This window comes from Rhyacophila brunnea, unplaced genomic scaffold, assembly GCF_057557595.1.
Source record: "Rhyacophila brunnea isolate RB1 unplaced genomic scaffold, BYU_Rbru_1.0 scaffold_1, whole genome shotgun sequence".
NCBI lineage: Eukaryota > Metazoa > Arthropoda > Insecta > Trichoptera > Rhyacophilidae > Rhyacophila > Rhyacophila brunnea.
Genome location: NW_028232751.1, coordinates 46,499,402 through 46,513,059, shown reverse-complemented (window position 1 = coordinate 46,513,059; position 13,658 = coordinate 46,499,402).

Genomic DNA, 13,658 nt, shown 5'->3' with positions numbered 1-13,658 from the left:
CATTTCCATGCAACTCGTTACCTGCTTGCCTCATTTCTCTGAGACCTTAAATCCATTTGAACTATTCCATAATGTTTTCCTAGTGTTATTTTTAAACCAGTTACTATCGTGAAATAGATACTATCGTGAAATAGATACTATTCAAAAATAGTCGTTTGTCATTGAAAAATTATTTGCATCGGCGTTTTGTAGTAAGATTGTCTGAATTTTTTAAATCACGGTGCCGCGAAGAAAAGTTTGAATACCACTGCGATGCTATACCGATACCAGCTATTGTAACCTTTTCTTTCGATATGATGGAATGTGTTATGCAGTTTATCATAACATTACTGCGCGGTTAGTTGGTAGTCAAGGAATAATGTTTTTTTTTCAAAATGTTCGAGTGCCCTGTCATGAATGAATTAAGCGGGGCAAATCGACCGACCCCTGACAGCGTGCCACAACTACGGGACCCGTGAGATGTCCCAAAATAAACCGATCTGTCACTGGTAATCATCGCTCCCCTACCTTGCACCCCCGGCGCAGACATCCAGTTTTCTGTCTTTTCTCTGTCTCTCGGCTTAATACAGTTCTTGTAGACAATTAGTCACGAGCAGTGGTACCGCCCGGTTGACAAACAAACACATCTCACTGCCAATATTATACAGACTTAACCCAAAATGTATCTGTGTAGAGTTGAGTACGTATAAAACAGAATGACAGTAGAATGGAATTAAAATTACCAAGTTTCATATATGTACAAAAGCTATCACTGAGAGTCAGTTACGTCCGTAGGCAAAGTGCCGCCCATAAACAAACTTAGAATGCAATCTTCTTTCATTTTTAGTTTAAAACTGTCTGAAAATTCGTTAAATACCTACCTACCTACCTATTTTATTATTTATTTTAGGCCATTTTAAACAGGCAAATACACAAAAAATATTTGAATTGAAATACACCCACGAAGTCAAAGGTCACAAAAAATACAACAAACAAATTATGAATAGTTGAAGTCTCTAGAAAGTGTCTAGTGTCTAGAAGTGTCTGAAGAAAAGATGGAGTTTTTACCTACTTTATTGTATTGATGTTTGTGTGTGTTTACCTTTGGTGAGTGTACACGGCGCCTGAAGATGCTGAAAGGCGAAACCCGGGTCGCAAAAAACGACGTAAATTGAATAGTACAAAACTTAAATCCATTAGAATGTTTAATATATTCAATTTTTGACAAATTTCGGTACATTTGACTGTTTACTGAAAGCCTGGCGGGAACAGCGGCAATTTTCATAACTGATTTCGGCAAATTTTTCAAAGAATGATAACCTAACCTAACATATACTCAAGTATATCGGCTATTTTCAAAATTTGTTTATGGCTGGCTTCCACTAAATAGACAAGAACCCAAATTTCTAACAAACGCCCTCTCTACGTACTTATAACGTACTTACCTCTAGTTACATGCCGCATTGGTATGCCCGAAGCTACGAAAAGACGAAACCTTGTCGAAGGTGGCCATTACCAACAAAAACCCATTATTGTTTTGTTTATAATAACTTTACTGACATATACTATCTGTGCAGTAACCCATTGATCGGGGGTGCGAAACGCCCGTTTGACAGACTTCAGGGGCCAATAAAAATCCGAAAAAAAACATTTATAAGGATATTATTCAATTATGTAAAATGAAGTTTATGGTAAAAAATATTTGTTTATTTTGGAGGGGAGCAATTTTGCTTTAGCACATGGGTGGTAGCCACCCTTGGTGCATCCCTCCCATTGATATGCACATATGACTAAAACAGACGCCTTGCAGTCTGTTTTGCCTTCCTTCCAACATTTATATTACGGTATACACTATTATCATCCTCAGTACACTGTTAAAGTTTTAAAATATTCATGAGTGTGATTTCGACGAAGGCTTCTTCTTGAGAATAATGAATTATCAAAATCTCAGATAATATATTAATTTGAAATGAAAAGATATTCACTATAATGCAGACCACCAGTTTATTTTATTAATAGTCTTGAATAAATAAATCAATGAATAAAAACAGAATTGACAAACGTTGAATTTAATTAATTCAATGTAACTATTAATTGTACTACGGAACTCTATAGATCGACAATTTATAATTTGAGGTACGTGACTTTAACTCCCAAATACTCATATACGGCTTCCCGTAGCTCCCTCTGCTGTTATTGGTGCTTAGTTCTTTTGCTGCAACGTACATCCACCGAACTGTACCGTCTATTCAACAGATTTTGGAGCGTCCCTGTGGACGTCTATTGCCCTTTTGGTACCGTGCCACTGTATGAGGACATTTTTTATCCAACCCATTGCCATTTCATCCGGTTAGCGACATCTATCAGATAGCGTACTGTTGTCTGCTTCCTTATCCATTGGTTTATTTTATGGTTTTCTTACATTATGTCCAATATTCACATTTCCATGCCACGTTGCACTATCCGTAGTTTTTTTTAATTTCTCTCACATTGAGAATCGATTTTTGGCAAGATTCATGAATTCAAGAGTGAAAACCTAACCTAACAAATAATCGAGTAAATCGGCTATTTTTTAATTTTTGTTTGGCGCTGGCTTCCTGTAAGTAAACCGACAAGAACCGTGTTTTATTTGGATATTAATTTTATCTCAGTACTATACGACCCTAAGAGGTTGGACGGTCTTCCGATACAACATACAACATTTCACGGTGAAGTATGATACGGCGAACTACATAGGTATATTATGTTTCCGGACACGACACAACGTAAATCAATTAGGCGGAATTTAAATTTGAATTCTACCAATTACCCTTTAGATAGTATTGAATTCTTTAATAATTGACGAGGTCATATTTTCTGTAAAACTATAATATGTATTTCTAAATACCATCGTCTTTGTCGGTATTTCGAGACTACGAATAAATTCGAGCCCCGTGACTGCAAACCCTATATTATGCAACCTCCACCACAGTGCGGGTAACAAAAAACTTTGCTACTTATTATATTGTTACCGGATTTCCAAATTAACTTTGTAAATAATAAATTAGTAAGCTACAAAGAATATAATTAAGAGAATGTATCTGAACTTTACGCGTAAATTAACTAAATATTATAATTACATTAAAATAATAATGTAATCGCTAACACGTGTAACAATTTTGATTAACAGATGCTACGGCGTACCACTAATCAACTAATATCTCCGCGTACCCCTAACAGAGCTTTATGGAAATAATTACCCCCAAGTATTTGAAAACTGCTTACACGCTCAATATTTTCCATCATAATTTTTGCTCGTCTTTTCATTTTGCGTAAGTAGGTATATATTTACTTAGGTATATATTTTAATTTTAATTGCTTTAGCAATAATCGATAAAGAGTCTTGTCTAACTAATAACAGTAATTCTCTACCTAGTATTATGTTGAGCTTATGATCTCTTGACTTTTTTTTTCAATTCTCGATAAATCGGGATTGATATATTGATTACGCGAGCAATTTTCATTCAGAATTGGTCGAGAGCCGGGAAAAAATTCACCTGTTCAAAGCCATTCAACGCCAAAAAAAGGTTCTGGTAAAATGTATCGAATTCTCGAGATAATTCAGCCTTGGTAAACATAATATAAAAACATTCTATGTATAAAATGTATTTCTGCATTTCGTCGCAGATGGAATACACGTACAAGTCTACTGACAATTAATCAAGTATGGCCACATATCTAGGAGACTATTTTACTATTTCATCGAATAGAATATTGTTTTAATTAAGGCACCCGACTTTTTACAATATAGAGTGTACAAACTATATTTATGTGATGTGACGTTTAGCAATGTATTACATTATAATATTAATGATTTGTTTCGGTACAAGTCAACCTTGTATTCTAAACTAAATAATCGACGTATGTATAATAGTACCTTGCATTCATAACTGAAAATTCATCAAGTTTCTGGATTTCTTTACATTTTTCTCAGATTTTATAATTTATAAAATAATTGATTGTTTGATTAAATCTAAAATTATGTTGAAATGCTTGTGATTTTGCTACAAAGGAATCTGCGAAATAAATTACAGCTAATATAAATATTTTTTATAATCACTCCCATATTATACGTTACGTATATATATGTACATATAATAATAGTGTATATTTAGGCTCCATCTAGTTCTAGAAAGGTTATTTTCAACGTCTTTATTGCATACCATGTTTTATTAATCAATTTATTACGGTCGTACAACTGCATAAGTAATATGACTTAAGCGCATACAGGAAGCGGCATAGGGCTTAAAACAAAACACGTGATGGCTTCCAACTGTTTTTAATGACAATGCCGGTTGACAGGAAATCTTACCAATTGAATATGGTTATTGTACAATAATAAATTATTAGTGACACGTGGAATTATGACATAACATAACACATTAATAACCATGAAACGCATTCCATCACTAACAATGTGAGGTAATATGTGGTTAAACCTAGTTCAGACCGATACGTATACATCAACCCGCAAATAAACTATAAGTACAACTGTATGTAAACTTTGGCCGCTACACAAATGCACGCGCACAAATATTAGTTTGAAACTTAACGCACATTGTTATCATTGCAATCAAAATGAATATAATTTGTACAAAATATTTGTAAATAGTTTTTACACAGTGCTTATTTGTTTACGGACATGTGTATCTTAGTCTAGACTAGGCGTAACTTCTTTAGCTTTTTTTAGGGCGTAATAATATGCTTGTGAGGCCCCGCACACATACTCCAGTCTCCAACCCAGCCTCGCACTTGCTAGGACCGACCCTGAATGCAGTAATTCCCACAGGAGGCGGCTTGGCGAATTTCGAAATTCGCAATGAGCTTCCTAGGCATTGCTCAAAGCATACAAAATTCAAACGCTCCTGCAATGTCTTCGTATGTTTGTAAAAGTAAAGTAACGAAACGTTCGCCTTTCATCATCTCGAAAATTATATCGAAATGCACATTTGTTTTACATTTCTATCTGGATTGCTAGGGCCACTGACAAAAACGATAGGCAAGTGGCCTGGGTGGCGTCACCCCCTTACCGAACATTTAGCGGCGTAAGCTGGCCTGCTGCCGCCTTTGGGCTTTGCGCCTTAATGTTAATTTAGAATTTTCAAGTATTTATATTCCGTAATGATTTAAGTTATCTTCGAAATCATTCCTGATAATATGTCGAATTTAAAATATCTCTCAATAAGTAGAGGTAACTCTGTTCAACCAAATCGCTTCGGAGGTTGATAATATATTTCACATACATGAGGATGGGTATAACCAGTATGGATGAACGTTGTTTTATAAATTCTTAAAATCAGTGCTATTTAGCACATTCTGCGTACTTCCATATTTTTGTATATAGGTACTCTTTATACTGTTTTTCTAATATTATGCCTATTTCCTTGTTTTTGTTAGCTCGTATTCTTGTTGTCCAGTACAATTTTTTTCCTGTTTGTTACCACGTTTTTATTAGCTCGTATTCTTCTTTGTCCGGTACATTTTTTTTCTTAATTGTCCAATATCTTGCAATCGATTTTTAACTAACTTCCCGACTAGCTAGACATTTGAAACTTTTAAAATATACCAGAACACAATGACAATGCATTCTGTTAATACTTTTGGCCATCTTTAAGCAGAATTGAATTCATTTTCAGTTAATTCTGTGTTGTATGGAAAGTTATTTCGGAAAAAAATCGTTAAAAGTAAAACACTATTATTGGTTGCTAAGGGGGTCCTAGCAACTAAATTATTAATATATACGTGCGATACTATGGAAATCAATATGAAATGTCAAAATGACATTTCAGTATTCTATAATATTTATTCAGCATTTCTATCAAATACAAAAAAAGTATTTATTAATACTTACATAGAATTTTCAAGTTTATATGAATCAACAGAAAATTTAAAAACGTGGTATATAAAAAGTTCTTTTTATCTTGTATTTATTCATTTTACTACTTACTTCTTTATTTTTAAATATGATGTTGTGAGCGTCTTGAATTTGTAATAATAAAGTTCAGTAGATGTATATAAATAAATTTTAATAATAACTACGAGTATCATTAATTAATTGTTTTAATATATTTCTCTGAATTTCCAAGTGTGGTACACAGAGTGTTATTTATACATTACCGCGTGTCTAAAAGAAGCGTATCTACGCTACTTGAATTTTAAAATTAATTTCATTTCATATTTTTTACACCTACTGTAGCTAGGCGGAAAGAATAATGTTCCGTTAAAAATGCAGCTTCAATTCATATGCAAGCGACATATATATGAATAATGAACAAAAAAACGTAACAATACTTCCATATTTTTTACCATATCTGACACCACAAAGGCTTGGACGCTAGCAGTAATATACGAACCGTACTAAAGGGGAAAAATTCCATTTATAAAATGCACAAGAAGGTATTAAAACAGTGCAGGTTGTTTGAACGTTAATAAATTACCATTCTTGATACATTAGTATATCACATTGAAATATACAGAATGAGTCTACTGCAAATAGTATATTTTTCCCCTCCCAATCAGGGTTGCCATAATATTAAAGAACACAACAATAATGGGAAATGGGTTGGCTTTTGGATGGTTAAGTAACAAGGTTTAAATATGGGATACATTTAAATGCGGGGAATATGCTATTTTAAATATTTTCGTCAGAATAAATGCATTAAATTTTGTCACGTAAACGAATGTATTTATTAAATGTTGTGACCATAAACCAAAACTACCATTAATGTCTCAGTGTATGGTGGTTGGCCGTCGTATGTATATCTTATTAATTTATTCTAGTAGACTATAATAGTATAAATCCACCGCAAGCAGACACAACTGCTAACTACAGTACAGTGACCAATTTGGATGCCTCCTTGATAATTTCTGTCATTAAAAAAATATCAATCGTAATTTTACAGTATTTCTTTACAATAAAAATACTTTCTGATACACCTTTTTGCCTCATAGAAAATCCGCATCGGTTAAACACAAACCACGTACTTACTGCATTTTCCATATTGTGTTTATGGGGTGTCCATGATGTACAATACACTACGGAGTTTAGAATGTCGACAGATATAATTACTTTACCGTTTTTCCACGTGGATGCTTCCCAGTTTTTATTATTAAAAAAGAGTAAAATTTCCTTTGAAAAAAACCTTCATCCAGCAGTGGATCGATAACGACAAATAATGTATATTTTTATATAAAATAACTAACTTCTTTAAATTGTACATCTTTAGTTGGCAAAACGTGTATTTTTATCAAAAAACATATAAAACTAACCCTGAAATCCCGGGATTCCAACATTTTTAATCCCAGAATTTCGGTATCAAGAAATAAATTGAGTGGGATTGAAAGCTTTAAGCTCTTCCCTTTCTACTGACTTACAGCGACGTTACCAGAAGATGTGATTGGTATGGAGAATATACCTGTGGTATTCGCTTAAAGCTACCTATCCTAAGTAGATTTTTGACGAAAATCAGCTTTAAAAACCATTTGATCGCATATTTTCTCCTCTACCTTTGGGTAAAAGTATATAAGTACGTCGTCAGTAGATTGTAAGCTCCTTATTGTCTATGTAAAATGTAATATAAAATACTGTAAAATATAACTAATTTCACGTTTGGCACGTCTTCGTGATATATTAAAATATAATACATATCATGCATAGATAGCTACATAAAAGACAAAATAAGTAATGAGTAATTTTAGTTTTATTTAACGTTTCGAATGGATGGTGTGCTTTTTGTATCAACCGACAATTTCTGCTTTCATACTCAAGAAATATGCATAGTTGCGTGAGCGTTTGGTGATTTACGCGGTTGGCCGGCCGACTCAACATCAAAGTAATTTCAACATTACCAAGTAGTTATGTATACTAATTAATATTTTCTAAAGCTGACACATTTGATGTAATTGGTAGCGCGCCCAGTTGTCGAACGAAAGGTTGGTGGTTTGAGTAACCGTAAATATATTTGATTCTCCAATTGGCTGTGATGGTTTTTAATTACACATCAGCCAGACTCACTTTGACGATGAAATTAATAAAAAATAAAAATGTTTCATAATAAATTGGGAATATCCTTATGTAACTAAATATGAATCAATTCCATTATATACTTATATACATAGATATAAGTTCAAGTTAAGAGTTACAATCTAATTGCTGGAGTAACTAACTAGTAAGTACATTAAGCTAGACCCATCTCTCTTTGTCTAGTATTGGGCAGTCATTATTGACATGCCACACCTTTCGAGAGGTGTTGCCGTCACATGAACTAACAGCAGTCGTTGTCCATCAATTACATCTTTTTTTATTTTGACTTAATTTTGATGTGGTTGTTGTCGAAAATCGAACTTCAATAATTTAAAATCGTATTGTGTATTTTTATGAGACAAATGAATATATCGTCACCTCAATACTACAACTAGATAACTCGGATTTGGTCATTGTTGGGAAAATGAAATTTAAAATTTACTTGATTAACTTAAATCTAGGCTAAAATTATTATTTAAAATAAAAATGGAAAATTATGCTCATCTAATTGGGAACAATTAAATAATGTTCAATTGAATGAAAAAATATTGTAGATATATTATTTTATTTAATTAATGCATTTATGGTTTTAATGTTATCTAGGTTGTGTTTTCAAACACAAAATTAATACAGTTCCCATTAATTTCTGACTTTATTATTATATTATTCGACCATGTCCGATCCTAATAGGATCATATGGGCCTCCACAGAGTAGATGTTTGTATTAACAGATTTTTTTTTACGATAAATGGATGTCAGCCACTTGCTCAACCTATTAGGTCCATACCCTGACTCACACACATATTGAAAAACAATATGTGTACTTGCCAGACCCAGGATTCGAACCTGGGACCCACGGCATGATAGTCCAACGCTTATGCCGTGCGGCCCCCGTGGGCGTTAATTTCTGACTTACCTAGTTTTATATTATAGAGAAGTAAATGTATATTCAACAGCTAGTTCAAAAACAGTGAAAATCAAGTCATCTAGTCGTAGTATTGAGGTGATGATATCATTGTGTCAGATATCCTATTTGGATGTACAATATTTTTACAGCATTAAAGTATGATTGATGCTGATGGGTGTTTTTTTTACAAAACTTGAGACTATCAGCAGTGCACTAAACCATCGATTTAAGACTTACATTGTACCCTGACTACCGCAGTATATATAGGTCTTGTACACCTAATGAAATTATACCTATAATCTTCTCTTTAAAACGAACATTCAACCTGAAGTCAGTGGCCAAGCTTCGAGTGGTTTATTAACCTCATTATCTCTTCTCCTACTTCGTTGCCTAGCTACCTACCTTTAAAGTTTCACGGGAGAACAATGGTAATAACAATATTTTATCATAAGTTTACCTTCCTCAGCCACTCACTTAAGATTTAAGATGACCCATAGGTGCAAATACCATTTAAACATACTGTGATGGAAGGGACAATCATGTTTCATGTATGGATGGGCCCAGAGCCAGCTGGAACCCCTAATATATACAAATAAATAATAATATTCGGCTAGTACCCACATCAGTTTCACATACATGAGCGGGTTTCAAATATACCCATGCGATATGCATATAATGATTGTATTAAATCTGATTTATATTAAATTACGTAAAACTATGTAGAACCTTGTAAAAAAAACGTGAAAAACTCTAAAATATCTGATAAAATATTTCATTTGTTCACATGCTCAGATTATGTGGTTTTGAACCGTATGCCATACTAAACTTATGATGTCTGTTCATGAAAATATATTTTCGAAAAGTATATTATAAACATCTGATCGTATCCGTTTATTTATATTTATACATAAATATATTTTTATGAACAGAAATCATCAGTTTAGTATGACGGTTCTAAAACACATACAGTTTCAGTCTATGGATGGCCTCATTGTAATCATACTTATGCCCGATTCACTGTAAATAAAATAACTTACCAGTTATAAAAAAAATTCCAGCAAAATAATGTTTTATTTAAATTAAATACTTAATAAACAATAATCTCTTTAACATATTTAGAATAATCATAAAAAATACTATGTAATAAAATAATACAATAAAAGCTTTCTTTCTAGCAATGCATACTTTATAATAAATATACTATACCTATTGCAATAATGGTGATTCTTACAAATTTTTGTCAATGTCTGAAATATTCTGTTCCTGTCTGTTCTTGTCCAATTTAATGTTGAGATAATATTATATGGAATGGTGTATGCTTATAATGGTTATTTATTTAGTTTGGTTAATCAATATCAAAAGTATCAACGGCATAACAATATATTTTGAGATCTTTTCTCATGCCTCGTGCATTCCTTGTTTAATAAATATATAATAAAAATGATGTTGATTGTTTAAAATTCCTACAGTGTACGCACACCAATAGAATCGAGATGAAATGTAGTACCATCTGGTCCTCGCAGCAGAGGGCCCTGGCTACCGGCCCCGGATTTACAAGCGGATACGCTAAAACTTCCATCCACTTCAAACATGTTTGATATTGGATTATTTTCAAGAGCACTGTATTCATATAATCGAACATAAGTACCGGCACACATATATTGGATATATGTATCATTATAATATATATAAATATATATACGAACAGAACACGCTTTCGTAATTCGTATAGCAATATCGCCATCTGCGTTTATTTATAGACATAATATACACTACAAAATAACAGTATCGCTTATCCTCTTTCTTCAAATTTCAATGAATTCAATTTAAAGTAGATTCATATTTTAACATGACGTATAATATGTTTTACCGCTCGCCGTGACATTGGAATTAAAATAAAATTCTGTGCACAAAATTCAAATGTAACGCAGAATATTACCAGCCGAGCGTCTGACGGTTCTCGTCCGATCACCGAAGTTAAGCGACATTGCGGGCGGTAGTACTTGGATGGGTGACCGCTTTTTTAATATGCAAAAATGACATTTTGACATTTCATTATTAATATGTTAATAATATAATTCATCAAGACTTGCTTAGACTAAATAATAATTGACAATAAAAAATATTTTACTCATTAAAATACCCGTGTTTCTCTAGTATAAGTAGGTATGTATCAAACTTATATTTTCAGACTGACTTTTAGATGTTCTTTGTTTGATTTTCCTCTATCTAAACTCTAAACGAACAAGCCACTGCAATCACTTATATACAATATATCGTGAACTTTTGTTCTATTCCCACTAGGGATTGCAATACCGGTATCACAGTATTTTTCGATACCGAAATACCGGTTTTAAAAATCAGACAAATCCGATATATTCGGTATTGAAATTGGTATAATATACAATAATAAATGTATAAATCAAACCGCAATATATAAAAACTATTCTTCTATTTTTGATGATGTATGATTTTAAAGGCATACTTTTAGATATTTTATAGATTACATATGATAATTGAATTAAAAAAAAAACTAACGAAAACTATCTGAAAATTGTAGGAGTAAAATAATAACAAATATGGATGACTAACAATGTTTAGTGTGCACTATTTATTTCGGATCTTAACAGCCTACCTTCATCAATTTTAACGGTTTACATATATGTATATACTTAATTATGCTATATATTTTTGCTATAAAATATTAATAATTTAAAGAGATAGATATATCTATATTTTATTGGTGGATACTTCTTTTTTTTCCATATATTTCACGAATACCGGTATTAATACCGATATTCAATAGAAAATATCGGAATTCATATTTTCATTCGGTATTGCAATCCCTAATTCCCACCGCCAAATTAATAAATATCGTAATTATTGTTGTTATACTTGTAGATGCAGACTGTCAAGTCTGTGTATTTGGATTCTTCAGATTTAAAAATAAATGAATTTCAAAATACCTTTCCACCCAGACGGCCATCGGATTTCCGTGAATTTTCCGAAATTCAGAATTACTCTAACCACATTCCTAATTTCGCAAATTCCTCAGATCTGTTAATTGTATGTGCTCCCTGAGGGTTCAAAATACGATATATATGTCCTCATAATTAAGCACCGCAAAATACCTACTACGCAGGATATATTATGTAGTAGTTATATAATCCACGCAACGTGGCATGGGAAACTCATAGAATAAGCTTACATTGTACCCAGGGCTTCGAATCGGAACTGAACCAAAAACCGGAAAACCCGTTATTTTTGAAAACAAATAAATGTGACAATGTTTGATGTGCACTGCTTATGTCGAATCTCAAAAGACTACCTCCATCCTTCGTCACTGAAGAAAGGTATAAGAAACTAAGGAAAGCCTTTATTCGCTTGTGAATCCTTGGGTAATGGTAATAATGATAAATAAACATGATTTTTAAATATTTTCAGCTACATTTTTTACAAATACATTTTTTACAGTACCTAGTTAATTCATACAAATTAAAGATAGTATTTATCGTTATTGCCATTTTGGCGGAGAATAATATTTTTTTTTATTACCTATTGCTGAGTGAGATTCTCGATACAAATTGAAATATATCGATGATGGCTGAAAGCTGAGATTACACGAAATAGAAGAAGAAACGATAAATCGCATCGGAATAAGTATTTTCCTAAGCCCTCCTCCGCTATTAGCGGACAGTCAAAGCTTAGGCCCGTAATCCGAGCAGTACAAATGAGTTCTGATTGATTGTTTCGACCCATCAAATACTAAACCTTTAATATTCCCGATGCAATGCGAAAATCCGAAACCTTCCGACGAGATATTTTCGCCAAAGGAAAACTAATGATCCTTACCTACAAAAGATCCAAAAGAACGACAGAACTAATATTTTGTTCAATATGTGAAAGTAACTATTACTTTGCGAAGTTACTAACCCAAAATTTTTTTTGACTTGTTAAGACTTTTGTCAACTAAGAACTTTTCTTCCGTAATACTGTTGTATTTTTTTTATTACTATACGTCATAATAATATGTATTAATATAAAAAAAACCATCTTCTTCCGCTTCTAAAGTTAAAATCGGAAGTTATTTTCAAATTCAGTAAAATCTAAAGCCGTACCCTACTTATGTCATTTTTTTAATCTTAGACATCGAGTTAAATAATACCCAAACATGCATTTTGTTTATTTATCTATCTATATGTGCCTATCTAATACTGTAATTTTATTTCACCATAAATTCTTTTTTTCATTTTTTTTTTGCTTATTGTCTATTGTCGAGCTTCTTAGTCGAGTAGCCAAAAGAACTTCTTGTCTACGTGTTAAAACTGTAAACTAAAAAGCCCCTCCTATGCAGTTAATTGTACTTCCGTTTCAAATGAGGAACGCCCCTAAATTTGTCATTTCATTTTACGCTTCTGTGGTGTACGGATATATCAATTTACATAATTTGTTGCTTTTTATAATAAAAATAATATATATAAAACGATAAGAAGTGATATTAAAATTATTATTAGTAAACTTTTGGTTTATTGCAAAGAAGAAAAGGAGTCGCATCGAAAAAGAGAACCGATACATTATTTAAACACGCGTTGCCGCCATGACAGGTACGTCACTGAGAAATCTTCCGTATGCGACTACAGAGACTTCCGGTTATGGATAAGATCTGGTTGTCGGACAGTATGTCTGAGTTACTAAGCCAAAAGTGCGTAG